The sequence below is a fragment of the Pieris napi genome, chromosome 20 (genome assembly GCF_905475465.1).
Source record: "Pieris napi chromosome 20, ilPieNapi1.2, whole genome shotgun sequence".
In the NCBI taxonomy this organism is placed as follows: Eukaryota; Metazoa; Arthropoda; class Insecta; order Lepidoptera; family Pieridae; genus Pieris; species Pieris napi.
Genome location: NC_062253.1, coordinates 1396859 through 1410130, shown reverse-complemented (window position 1 = coordinate 1410130; position 13272 = coordinate 1396859). Strand labels below are relative to the sequence as shown.

General features: G+C 41.4%; 1 protein-coding gene and 1 long non-coding RNA gene across 2 annotated transcripts in view; one reads left to right on the top strand and one right to left on the bottom strand.

The window, feature by feature from the left end:
* LOC125059637 (orexin/Hypocretin receptor type 1-like) overlaps positions 1 to 13272 on the bottom strand; it is a 94961-nt gene that overhangs the window by 76478 nt on the left and 5211 nt on the right. The gene's annotated exons all lie outside the window — the stretch shown is intronic.
* Positions 281 to 1067, top strand: LOC125059638. The gene is made up of 2 exons (XR_007118704.1): positions 281 to 800; positions 875 to 1067. It is a non-coding gene; the product is annotated as an uncharacterized LOC125059638 (long non-coding RNA).

The window sequence follows — 13272 nt, the reverse complement described above, 5'->3', positions numbered from 1 at the left end:
GATGGTGTCCTCAAAACTTGGTGCGAGGACACTTACACTCTGGGTTGGCTGACCGGAACTTGTGATGTCATCACAAATCCAGTACCTGACACCAGGTTGGTGGTTCGGCCTCAATCGGCGATTCCGAATAGGATTCCGTGTCTGCTACATGTACCAGACTACAGTGGCAACACGGAAACACTGAGGAAACTGATCACGAGGCAAAACCGCCACCTCAACATCAGATCCTGGACCCTGACACACGAACGAAGAACTCAGGACCAGACACTAGACAGGCGTGTCCCTCTTCTTTCGTGTGCCAGAGTTTGAGATCTCTAAAATCAAAGAGCATAATCGGCGTTTATACTACCTGATGGGGAACATCTATATCCGCATCCTGGATAGAGATGAACCCTCGCAGGTGGCCAACGCCCCACCAACTGCTGCCAGCACATCGGGGGTGGCGTCGTCGGGGCCGGGGCTGCCCACGTCTCTGACGGGGGCGGCTTCGGTCACCGGGGCACACGTCCCTATGGAGGTAGCTACACATCCACCGTCACCGGTGCAACTAACTTCGGATGATGAGTTGTCTCAGGAGACCGGGGGGAGTGAATTCAGCGACAGCTGTCTGCGCTCCTCCCCATCGCCGAACTGACCTCATCCAGGCTAACCTCCAGCACAGTCAGACAGCGTCGGCTTCCCTACGCAGACTGCTGGAGACCAATCCGAAGACCATCGCCGCGATCCAGGAGCCGTGGATCAGGAATGGCAAGATATGTGGCCTGGGCAGCACCGGTGGTAAACTTTTACTGGATACCTCCGTAAGTAACCCTAGAACTTGCATAATCTTGCCTAAACATGTACCAGCATTTCTAATAAACGAACTCTGTTCAAGGAACCTTACAGCTATTAGGTTACCCAGAAACAATCAACCAGACGTCGTCCTGGCGTCCGCCTACTACCAGGTGACGAGGACGTGCCCACTCCAGAACTCGGCCTTCTGGCTGACTACTGTGAGAGGGAGAAACTGGAGCTAATCATCGCGGCGGACTCCAATGCGCACCACACGTTATGGGGTAACGCTAGTACCAACACTCGGGGTGAGGATATGCTTAATTTTATACTTAGCAATAACCTTATCTTGGCAAACAATGGCTCAAAACCAACTTTTATCAACGCGCGTTCGCAAACTATTATTGATTTAACAATGGTAACTGCTGGTCTGTCAGATCACATACAGGACTGGCACGTATCCAACGAGTTATCATGCTCGGATCATAGGTGGATCCGCTTTGCAATCAAAGGGGAGCTACCTAAACCTCAACCTAGACGTATACCGCGGAGAACCGATTTGGTAAAATTTTATAGACTTATCAGCTCCGAGGTAGACAAACTATCGATACCAACCACCATAAATATACAAGACATAGACAAACATGTAAACAACCTAACGTCCCTACTCCTGACAAGCTATGAACGGTCGTGTCCCCTTACCATACCAAGATGGGGAGGGAGACATAACTGGTGGTGCCCCGAACTGGAGAGACACCGACGGAAGGTCAGGAAGCTGTTCAATAGAGCAGTGAACACACGGTTACCCACCGACTGGGACAAGTACACGGTCGCGAGAAGGCGATTCAAAAAACTTTTACGTACTAGGAAGCTGGAGTGTTGGAGACACTTCTGCACCAGTATTGAAACCAACAACCAGGCAACCAGGGTGAAATCATGCCTCTCCAGAGAGCCCAATCACTCGATCGGTTGTCTTAAAAAACCTGACAATTCATTTACAAAAACTGATTCAGAAACATGTGAACTACTACTGGCAACACACTTTCCGGGTTGCATAATTGCCAACGAACAGGCCTGGCAACCATACTCAGAGAGAGCCACCGACAGCTCAGACTGGCAAGTAGCTCACAAAATAATCACTAATGAAAAATTAACGTGGGCAATCAACTCCTTCCTTCCATTCAAAGCGGCTGGTTTGGACGGCATCTTCCCAGGCCTACTAAGATGGAGTGGGAACTTAATAGTAGACTATCTTGTCTCTGTCTTCCGAGCCTGTATAGCCCACCGATACATACCCTTGAAATGGAGAGAAGTAAAAATCATATTCATCCCAAAACCAGGTAAAGAGGACTATACCCAAGCGAAGTCCTTCAGGCCTATTAGCCTTACTTCATTCTTCTTAAAAACTATGGAGAGGCTAGGAGACCTGGAGATACGCAGCCGGGTATCGCAGTAATCAACATGCCTACAGTTCGGGCAAATCAACGGACTCATCACTCCACAACGTCGTGTCTCGCATTGGCAACTCCCTGAATTTAAACCAGTCAACCCTTGGTGCATTCATTGACATCGAAGGTGCTTTTGATAAAACAAACTTCACGAGTATAACCAGAGCACTAAGGTCATGTGGAGTACCATCAACCCTTATAGAATGGATAAACAACATGCTAAAACAACGAGCTATACAGTTCACGGTAAACTCCACAACACGAGGCATTGTCAGCAGAGGATGTCCGCAGGGAGGTGTTCTATCGCCGCTACTGTGGAACCTTGTGGTTAATGAACTAATCAGAAAACTCAACGCTGACAATCTCTACACTGTGGGATATGCTGATGACATAGCTATCTTGATATCTGGGAACTTTGAAAGCACCTTATGTGACCTCATGAGAAGAGCTTTCAAAGTCATTGAGAGATGGTGCAATGAGCACGAGTTATCTGTCAACCCATCAAAAACAGAACTAATACTTTTAACCAACCGAAGAGTTCTTGGACCGTACAAACTTCCGAAACTCTTCAACACTGAACTCATTCTCAAGAATGAAATCAAGTACCTAGGTGTGATTTTGGACAGTAAACTGCTCTGGAACAAACATCTAGAACACAAACTAAACAAAGCAACGATCGCCTTTTATCAATGCAAAAAGATGCTAGGCGTGAAATGGGGCTTATCGCCTAAGATAACATTATGGATATACACTGCCATAATTAGGCCAATGCTAGCCTATGGAGCCCTTGTTTGGTGGCCCAGAACAGAACTTCAAACGGCAATTACCAAACTCGGACGCTTCCAGAGGCTTGCTTTGTCCGCTGCTAGCGGTTGCATGAAAACAACACCAACTGCAGCAATGGAGATGGCCCTGCAGATCTTACCCCTGGACCTACACATACAGCAGGAGGCAGCCCTGGCTGCTATCAGGCTTATGGTACTGGATCTATGGGGAAAAAATCACTACAGTACACACACAGCGATTCTCAACAGGGCAATAGAGTATCAACCTCTTATTGCTGCGCCCTGTGATAGAATCACTAACCAATTAATATTTAACAGGAAATATCATATACAACTGAGAGAAGAGGAACATGATCGGTCGACCGTAAATGAGCTACGTATATATACAGATGGATCCAAAACAGGGTCTGGCTCAGGCGCAGGCATATTCTCTCTTGATCTCAACATCAACATACACCTACCCTTGGGCACACAGAGCACGATCTTTCAATGTGAATGTGTCGCCTTAACCGAAGCAGCCAGAGCCGTGCAGCGGCTAGGGATTAATGACTTTTGCATTAAATTCGTATCTGACAGTGCATCCGTGCTGATGGCGCTCGGAAACAAAAAAAACCAACAGCAAACTAATACTGGAGTGTCATGAAGCACTGAAGGTCATAACCCGAACCAATAGGGTTACCTTGCAGTGGATAAAGGGACACAGTGGATCTCTCGGCAATGATGCTGCGGACGAGCTTGCGAGAAGAGGCTCCGGAATGATGCCTGCTGGCCCGTATCCGCTCCTTCCTTTGCCCTTCTCGCTGGTGCGAACCTGGATTCGCCAGAGATCCGCTGAACTCCAGCAACAACGATGGTCGCATGGTGCGGCCTGCAGACAGTCCAAAGTGGCTCTGCCAGCAGTAAACCCGCAACTGACAAAGCGACTACTTAACTTAAATAGAACCAACCATAAATAATGATAGGGACAATAACGGGTCATTGCCTCCTAAATAAACATCTTTTTATCCTAGGCGCGACAGACAGCCCCCTGTGCAGAGGCTGTTTCAGAGCAGAGGAAACAGTCACCCACGTAGTCCTGGAATGCGAAGCTGTGGCTAATCAACGTGAAAAAATCCTCGGAACGGTGAGGTCGCTCCGGGAAGCCTGTGAAGTGCCCAGGAGACTTCTGTGCTTCTGGAAGGAGCTAGGCTGGCTAAATTAGCCAGGACTCGTACGCACAACGGACCAACCACGAGTCTAATTGCGGAGAAAGGAGTCCTTCTACCCTAACCCTAACCCTAGGTAAACTTAAATGTTACAAAGAAATAAAATTAAAAATATATTTCCAATAAAATAAAAATACCAGAAATTTTTGTTAAGCAAAAAAAGCAGTGGATTTGATACGAGATAGGCACTTTACAATGCTTTCTTTAATGCAGCCCACTACCGAATATATCCAGCTCTGGGTAACTACTGTTTAATCCGTTGTTATCGAGAAGAATTCGATAGAGAGGTGCCTGATCTCCTAGGTTGGGTTTTGCAGACGGAATTTAGATCCTGATTACGTCATTAACATCCCTTACGCATTCGCATATATACGTAGTAATAGTTCGAAAGTGTATGAATCTCACCCTAGGTGCTACTTTCGCGATTGTCACATCAACAATCATACCTTATAATTATATAAGGTATGATTACATTTCAAGTTCCTTGCTATTACAAGTTAGCTACTCTAAAACTTCGAAGTGACTTCATTCATCTAGTTTATTTGTATAAAATATGTAACTTTATTACTCATACTGACCTACTTACTAAATTTTCCTTTCTTTGTAATCCTAGAGTTACCAGAACTAAAAGCCTTCTATACGTTACTAATATTGATGAAAACATTGTTTATCATGCTCTTAATGAGGTTTAAGTTTTCATTTAGTTTTGATTATTATTATTATTTTTTTAGTTTTAGTTAATATTACTTTTTTTATTATTATTTTTATTGACGTGATAACGTCTTTAAAATCGTTTTAGTCGGGTGACATGTTCAGAAACTTGTGTCACACCAAAACCTCACGAGCGCGATCGCAGGTATAACGAGAAAGAGACGGACCGATCTCCCGTCTCATCTCGAGCGCTGCCAGTCATTCCGTGAATGTATGAAGAAAAATGTATATCATAGTCGAATAAGTAAACTTGTCATTTTACACCCGAAATTTATCATCAAAAGTGTGAATAAAACGATAGATGTAATTTAAAATTTGAAAAAATTGTTATCTTCATTAATTCCTTACTTCCCAAAAACTTATATCACCAATAAGACGTTATCACGTAAACATCTCGATCGTAAACCTACTTTACAAACAACCAATATTTTTTTTATTGTGTTTGCTTATTTTACTTTTTCCGTTGCTAGCTTGCAAATGTTCTAATATAATTGATGTGTATGTGTGTTTTTTTTTCTGATGTCATTTTTCTTGTATAATATTATGCATACACGTTGTTTTAGAACTTATAAATAAATTGTTAATTTATATTACTATCAAATTGCTTATTAAACCAAGAATGTTGTGTCAAAAATGCCATTAGTTTGTTTAATATCTCTTGGTAAAGTTAGGCACGTGTTGTGTGAACATATTAAAAATGTAGAGGCACTCTTCATTATAGAACCAATTTATAAAACCCACATTATGAATCATTCATCAGCATCGGTTTTTGAGTAAAACAACGATACTACCTTTTTCAATGACGTTACAACCTTTTTAATCCCTAGATTTCAGTATCTGATTCATGATCATTTGTCAATTAGGTAAATAGGTGATAAGCCTGCTGTGCCTGACTCATGCCGGTTTCCTCACGATGTTTTCCTTCACTGTACGAGCGAGTGTAATATGCGCATAGATCGTACGACCTCAGGGATGAAACTCGCACGCTGAAGCTACTAGGCCAATACTGCCTTGCGATTCTGTAACTCACACAGCGGTTTTCACAGAGGCGGTTACAGTCGTGACTGATGAGTTCGAAAAGTGAGTTACAGAATCGCAAGGCTGCTATGCTGTTTTTTGTCGAAGTTAAATTATATCTTTTATAAATAACACATCGTTTTGATGAAATCAAGACTAATTATTGGAAACGAGAAAACTTATTCTGTTGGAAATGAGAAAAATGAGGGACCAGTTTATAAGAGAAATGAAGCACTTATAAAACCTTTACCTATCAGTAATCAGTACGCTCCACCTTGAGTATACGGCGGCGATTCATTGGTCAAGGCTAGTAAAGCTGTTACTCAGGGATAAAGAATCATTCGAGTGGAGAAATATTTCTTTTTAAATAGGACCATTTTTTGTTGATTCGTTAAACACATACACAAAACAAACCTATCCTTTCTGTGATATTACTAGATATATAATGAAGTATAGGTTTACGTGTATTTTATATAATAAAGAGATTCATATCTTAGCCATTAAAGATTCGGCAGATATAACTTTGTACCCTGCGACATATGGTGCATAACTTATTCTAGTTTCGAAGTGGCGATTATTTATTATATTCCGTGTCTAAAATCCTACTATCAATAAAACAAACGTATTTGGATTTAGTCACATAAAGTTTTTAACACACAATTTATGTATATTTCCGCATTTACCATGGGGAGTGTTCAGAGGAGTTGTTCGGTCTAATACCTGCAGCTGAGTTTCATTATCGGACGTCAAGAAAAATACCATCCGTATCACCTCGACGTCCGTCGTTCCACAACTAAGCGTTTTCTAGAAAGTTTTTGCCGCGCACCAACACTATATGGAACCAGCTGCCCACAGAAGTATTTCCAAACCAATTCGACTTAGGGTCCTTCAAGAAAAGAGCGTACCAATTCTTGAAAGGTTGGCAACGCACTTGCGAGCCTTCTGGTAATGTGAGTGTCCATGGGCGGCAGTATCACTTATCATCAGGTGAGCCTCCTGCCCGTTTGCCTCCTATTACAATGCCGGTACAATTACGGTGCGGTATTTTTTTTAAAATGCGTTATTTATGGCCAGATAATAAATAGTCATAGTATGGTAAATAAAATAAATGATGTAAATCACGTATCAATACCCATAAAGGTTGTTTAGCCGGTCCCTTTGATCTGTCGAATAGAATATTCAACGGTTAGCCAGATGGCAACACAGTTTACGCAGAGTTGAAATATTGGAAAATCAGGATTTATACCCAAATTCAGTTCCAACAAAGTGAAAATAATCTTTTAGTATTTCTTTTAATGAGCACTGTTGGCGCAGTGGCTTCAGCGTGCGACTCTCATCGCTGAGGTCGTAGGTTCGATCCCCAGCTGTGCACCAACGGTTTTCTTTCTATGTGCGCATTTAACATTCGCTCGAACGGTGAAGGAAAACATCGTGAGGAAATCGGCTTGTCTTAGACCCAAGATGCCGACGGCGTGTGTCAGGTACAGGAGGCGGATAGATTACCAAATGATCATGAAACAGATACAGAAATCTGAGGCGCAGACCTAAAAAGGTTGAAGCGCCATTGATTTATTTTAGGCATGTCTCGTGTTGCGTCCTCTCTCAAGAAATTAATATGTATTAGGAAACGCTCTCGGGATCTCATTTGACAATTTAATAATACGAAACACTGGCTTTGGTAATACGAAAAATAATCGTTGTAAATATAACTAATAAAACGTCCACCGTTCACAAGGTAAATTAATAATTAAATAATTAATAATCTCCGCTATTAAGTTGTGGCTGCCCGATCCATATATTGGATACCTCTCTATAACCGGGAATACTCTAACCGGGAGTCGATTCCACAGTTCGCTAGAGAGAGAACTACGCGAAGGATTTTCTAGCAGCTAGGATCACCATGATAATAAGCGGTTGAGAGTGTGTTCAGAGATTAGTAGGCAGCAGATTTACTGCTAGAAAAGATGTTCATAAGAGTACATAAGTTACTCGTACCTACATGTAACTTAGGTTTTTAAACATGGATACTGTTAATTTAATCATAAAAAGGAATCACAAACTATTATTTATCATTCCTTTCATAAAATAGAAAACAATTGAAAAACTTAAATACTCTGGAAAATTTTGTTTCCACGTCACAAGTCAAAAACGGTTGACGAATCAACAATTTCAAAATAAAAATGGCAGAATGATTTTATTGAAATGTTTACGACAGTACAACCTTTTTGTCCTCGTCTCACCCCAAAGTTATGACGTGAATTAACTGTGCAAGTTTATTATCGTCACGTAAAACTGGAGGGACAGGATTTTAATCACCTCGTATTTATTACGTTTAACGGACCTCGGCTTAAAAGCCTTACGGTACTGATATATCAAACAAACATTTATCTAACGCAATCCTAAAGGCTTTTGAAAATTAGTTATTTAAATGCTTATCAAAGCTACCCGCAAAAAGTTGCCTTTGAGCCTGCGGTTAGACTAGTCGAGTGTCCCTTTACGTTCGAGAGCACAGCTTCCACGCTTCATAGGTATTTCAACAAAATTTCTAACAAACCAGAAGTGGGGTTAAATGCTATAAAAAATAACGCATTAAATGTTAAAAAAATAACATGTTATACATAACGTTAATTGTTTAATGTTAAATTTTGTGAAGGATACATTTTTGTTAAATTAGTTAAAAATTACGTTTTTCAATTTAGCTAAATAATATTATATGATTATTTATGTTATAGAAGTTAACCGTTATTTACGAATATATTTATAAAATTAAATAGGTTGATTTATTATTTATTATTATTTGATTTTTTATTAAAATACCACCGCTAGAAAAGGCTCTTTATTCGTACCTAGGTATTGATCCTTATCAAAATAATTACCAACGTTTCACATAAACTACAATTTAATGGCATAACCACCAAAAAATCATGGTGGATTGGTGTTCTCCTGCCGTTTCTCTTGAATAGTTTACTACAATGTAATATAACAAAAATCTTAGCCGCAGCAACGCTTGGCCGAGTCTACTAGTATGTGTATAAATGTGTATTTGACACTCGCTCGTACGGTGAAGGAAAACATCGTGAGGAAACCGGCTTGCAAGACCCAAAAAGTCGACAGAGTATGTCAGGCATAGGAGGCTGATCAGCTACTTGCCTATTTGATACAAACGATCATGAAATAGATACAGATACGCTACAAAATAAGATACAATCCTTTACTTTATATTGTATTCGTCTTCTTTCTGTTTCTATTAAAGTAATCTTTGTTTCCTGATAAATGAATTTGTGAAGACTTTACTAATAAGTTTGATTTAAATCAGTTCTATGACCATCGAAAAATATGTTACTTTAAATGTTTTTCCATCATCATAATTTATAGTTTTAAACAAAATAAATGTTCACTTAAAACTGACCAGAAGAAGATTTAGAATTACATCTTTCAAATATTTATAACTCTAAATATCTTTCAATAGTATTCTTTTGTTCTCATAGACATAAAATTAAACTCGACGGGAGACAGATAGAGTAAATTGATATTTACTTGAATTGGAAATGCTCAAGGTTTTCCTCATACGGGAGGAATTGTTTAGTTAACACTGAAAACAAATATGGGTAGCCAACGTATAAAAGATATTTATTTATGTAGTTTTTATAATATAATAAATCGTTTATTTGCAATGAAAATTATAAAAAAACCGCCATATAAAATTAGGCATGCAAATGTCATATTTATGGGCGGATGCCCTTTATCATAAGAATAAGCCATGTCTTCAATAAGTTGTTATGTGGGTAGGAACAATAGAATCACAAAAAGTATCTCCCTTACAGCAATTCACTAAAATCTATTCACTCGTAATTAGGGAATCACTTAATCTATCACTTTTAATTAGTTTTGTAACAAAAAGACACAAGATTATTTGGAACAAAAAGCGATTCGTCGCAGACGTGGTGCGCTCGCTGTTGACGTTTGAAAACTAAACGAAATTCAACATGTTCGCGCTGACCATCGACACGACGCTCCGCCAGACTGACCATAGTCAAATCTCGTTCCAATTATTCTACTATTTCTAAACAGATGGCGCTAGGAATGCGCCGTCACGGCCGGACTGACTTTCGACCGTCCTCGGGCGCATCAGATTGCAGTCCTGTAACAGTGACAGAATCAATCGGACAGGTGTCAGTAAATCTACCCGCTCGCCCAACCTGACAAGCTATGACTACTAGACGTAATGCTACTGTCATACAACTATGACTATCAGAATAAAAAAAAATAAAACGTGTGTCCTTTCGACCACTCATGGACCGGACGGCACCTTTTTCTAATCACTTAATAAACATTACACTCTTTATCGGCATGTCCTATGCTTAGGATCAATTATTCACACAGTATCAATTTGGACCGGACGGGTGTGTCCTTTCGACCAGCCACTCGTGCATGGACCGGACGACACTGTCCCTTCGACCAATTAACACTTAAGATTGGACCGGACGGGTGTGTCCTTTCGACCAGCCACTTGTGCATGGACCGGACGACACTGTCCCTTCGACCAATTAACACTTAAGATTGGACCGGACGGGTGTGTCCTTTCGACCAGCCACACGTGCATGGCCCGGACGACACTGTCCCTTCGACCAATGAACACTTAAGATTGGACCGGATGAATGTGTCCCTTCGACCAGCCGCTATCAGCTGCGTGGCCCGGACGACATTATCCTTTCGACCAATGAACACTTACGGTTGGACCGGATGAATGTGTCCCTTCGACCAGCCGCTATCAGCTGCATGGCCCGGACGACATTATCCTTTCGACCAACGAACACTTAAGGTTGGACCGGATGAATGTGTCCCTACGACCAGCCGCTATCAGCTGCATGGCCCGGACGACATTATCCTTTCGACCACCTTCACACACACACACACACACCACGTTATTCAATGACTCTTCTCACTAATCGTGCCAACATAGTTAAGTAGACTTCAGTGCTTACAGATTACACATACCTATAAGTTACGGACTGTCTTGCTCTGCGTGAATTCGGACCTCATGCTCAAAGATTTCGCGATCTGAAATGTTACTTAGGGTATCAGACTCCGCTGTAAGCGTGTCTGATCCTGCGGACAGTGTATCGGAGCCTGCAGTCAATATATCACAAACATTCGGTCTGTCGAGGTGACCATAGCATCGAAATCCGCTGCAGTATTGATTAAGCTCGGAACGCCTTTTCAAAACTAAAAAAAAAAAGGAACTTTGTGGCAAGCGCCTAAATTTACAGCTTAGAACTCGTATTGCGCGATGTTACGTCTTCTCTGTGCTGCTCTACGGCGTAGAATCTTGGACGCTGACAGAGACTATGTCCAAAAAAACTGGAAGCGTTTGAGATCTGGGTTTATCAACGTATGCTTAAAATATCTTGGACAGACCGCATACGAAATACAACCGTGCTGGACAGAATGCAGAAGAACAAAGAAGTGCTTATGACGGTTAAGAAAAGGAAATTTGAGTATTTCGGACACGTTTTACGCAACTCCAAAAAATATGAGCTCCTTCAACTAATCATACAAGGCAAAGTGGCACGTAGAAGGAGACCTGGCCGCAGACGCACGTCCTGGTTGAAAAACTTGAGACACTGGTTTGGTCAAAGCACCAAGTCATTGTTTAGAAGCGCGGCATCCAAAATTAAAATAGCCAAGATGATCGCCAACCTTCGCAAGGAGACACTATAAGAATAAGAAGAAACTTCCTATCTAACTCAGTTTGGTTGCGCTCGCAACTTTTGATGAATACGAAATCGCCCTTAGAAAATGGCTTGATAGTAGCTCGACCTTGGTCAAATCGTAAAGTATCGGATGCGGCTGCCCTTTGTATGTTAGGAGACGCATCTTGCCTAGCTGACTCTACGTCAATTCGCTGTTCTTGTTCTGAATCTGGACTTGAACACCTAATTCTCGACATACCTAGAGATTGAGAACGGATACCGAACTGTAGACCCAGTACTATTAAGCGCTAATTGCACATTACCCAACTCGTCACGCCTATTGGGATCGCTTTCGATAATCGCTAGCAAAACTTTTCAAAGCGCGCATCACACGCTTGACTTGCCCGTTTGCCCCGCTGGAGCCAGTTGCTATAAAATGCAGCCCAATGTTGCAGCCCTTGTTAATAAAGAACTCCATTCCTAACGTCACATGTCTGACCAACCGGTTTAGGAAAATCGCCATTATTGTGCTTGTCAATCAAGTCTTGGACCTCTGCATCACGTTTCCGTTCCACAGAAAGCCAGCGCCGATGTATTTCTACAAAATTTACTGTCTGAATTGTAGGTTTTGAAGAGACTTGTGACTCGGAAACTAAGCTATTGGGGTCCAGCAGCAGATTTCTAGAAAGGCAATCCGCGTACTCCATGCCACGACCCTCGCGATATATGATATCAAAATCGTAGGCTTGTAAAAAATGCCCACCAACGATGAACACGTGGGGTCAGGTCAGTTTTAGACTTCAATCATTAACTTGTTCCTCAAATTGAGAAAAAAAAAATCAAATTATCATTATTAATTTTGACGCTCACACCGTTTTCTAAAATGTCCCTACCTATTATAACAGGGTAAGACATGAGTCTGGTACAACATGAAATGTCAAGAGTTTTATAAAATTTTCAAGATTAACCTCACTCGAAATCTGTTTTATTTCATCACCACCAATGCCCGCAAGATACACAAGATGATTGCGCACAGTACTTGGGCACTTAGTAGAGTAGCTCTCTTTTCTCAACGAGCAAGACGATCCGCTATCAAACAAAAAAAAAGGAGACTGACTCACCAGATGACATCCCCAAGGTGCCCCTCGACAGCCACTGTTCGCAGATATTGACCTATTACCTTGCAGTAGATCCACCACCTTTTTTTTTCCTTTTCTTTACAAATTGTTGCTATGTGTCCAACTTGACCGCATATATAACAGGTTACGGTAGAAGTTTTCTCGGGGGCACGTGTTGCAGTTGACGGATCTTGCTGCTTAGTCATCCTAGAAGAATCTTCTCGAAGACGCTTTTTACAGTCGGCTTGCCAGTGTCCGAGGATTTTACAAAAATTACATTTACCAGAAAATCTTGCGTCCACAATTATTCTAGGTCGCTTGAAATCAGGCTCTTGGATTTCAGTAACACCCGATCTTTGCTTTAGGGAAATGCCTTTTAAGATTTTAAACAGCTGAGGTTTAATAGTGACAGTATATGCGTTTAGCTCACGGCATATCAAATCATCCTTCTGACATAAGACCGATATGACGTATCCAGTTATAAAATCTTGAGATTCGGGTTTTAGGTATAGTTTCGATCATAT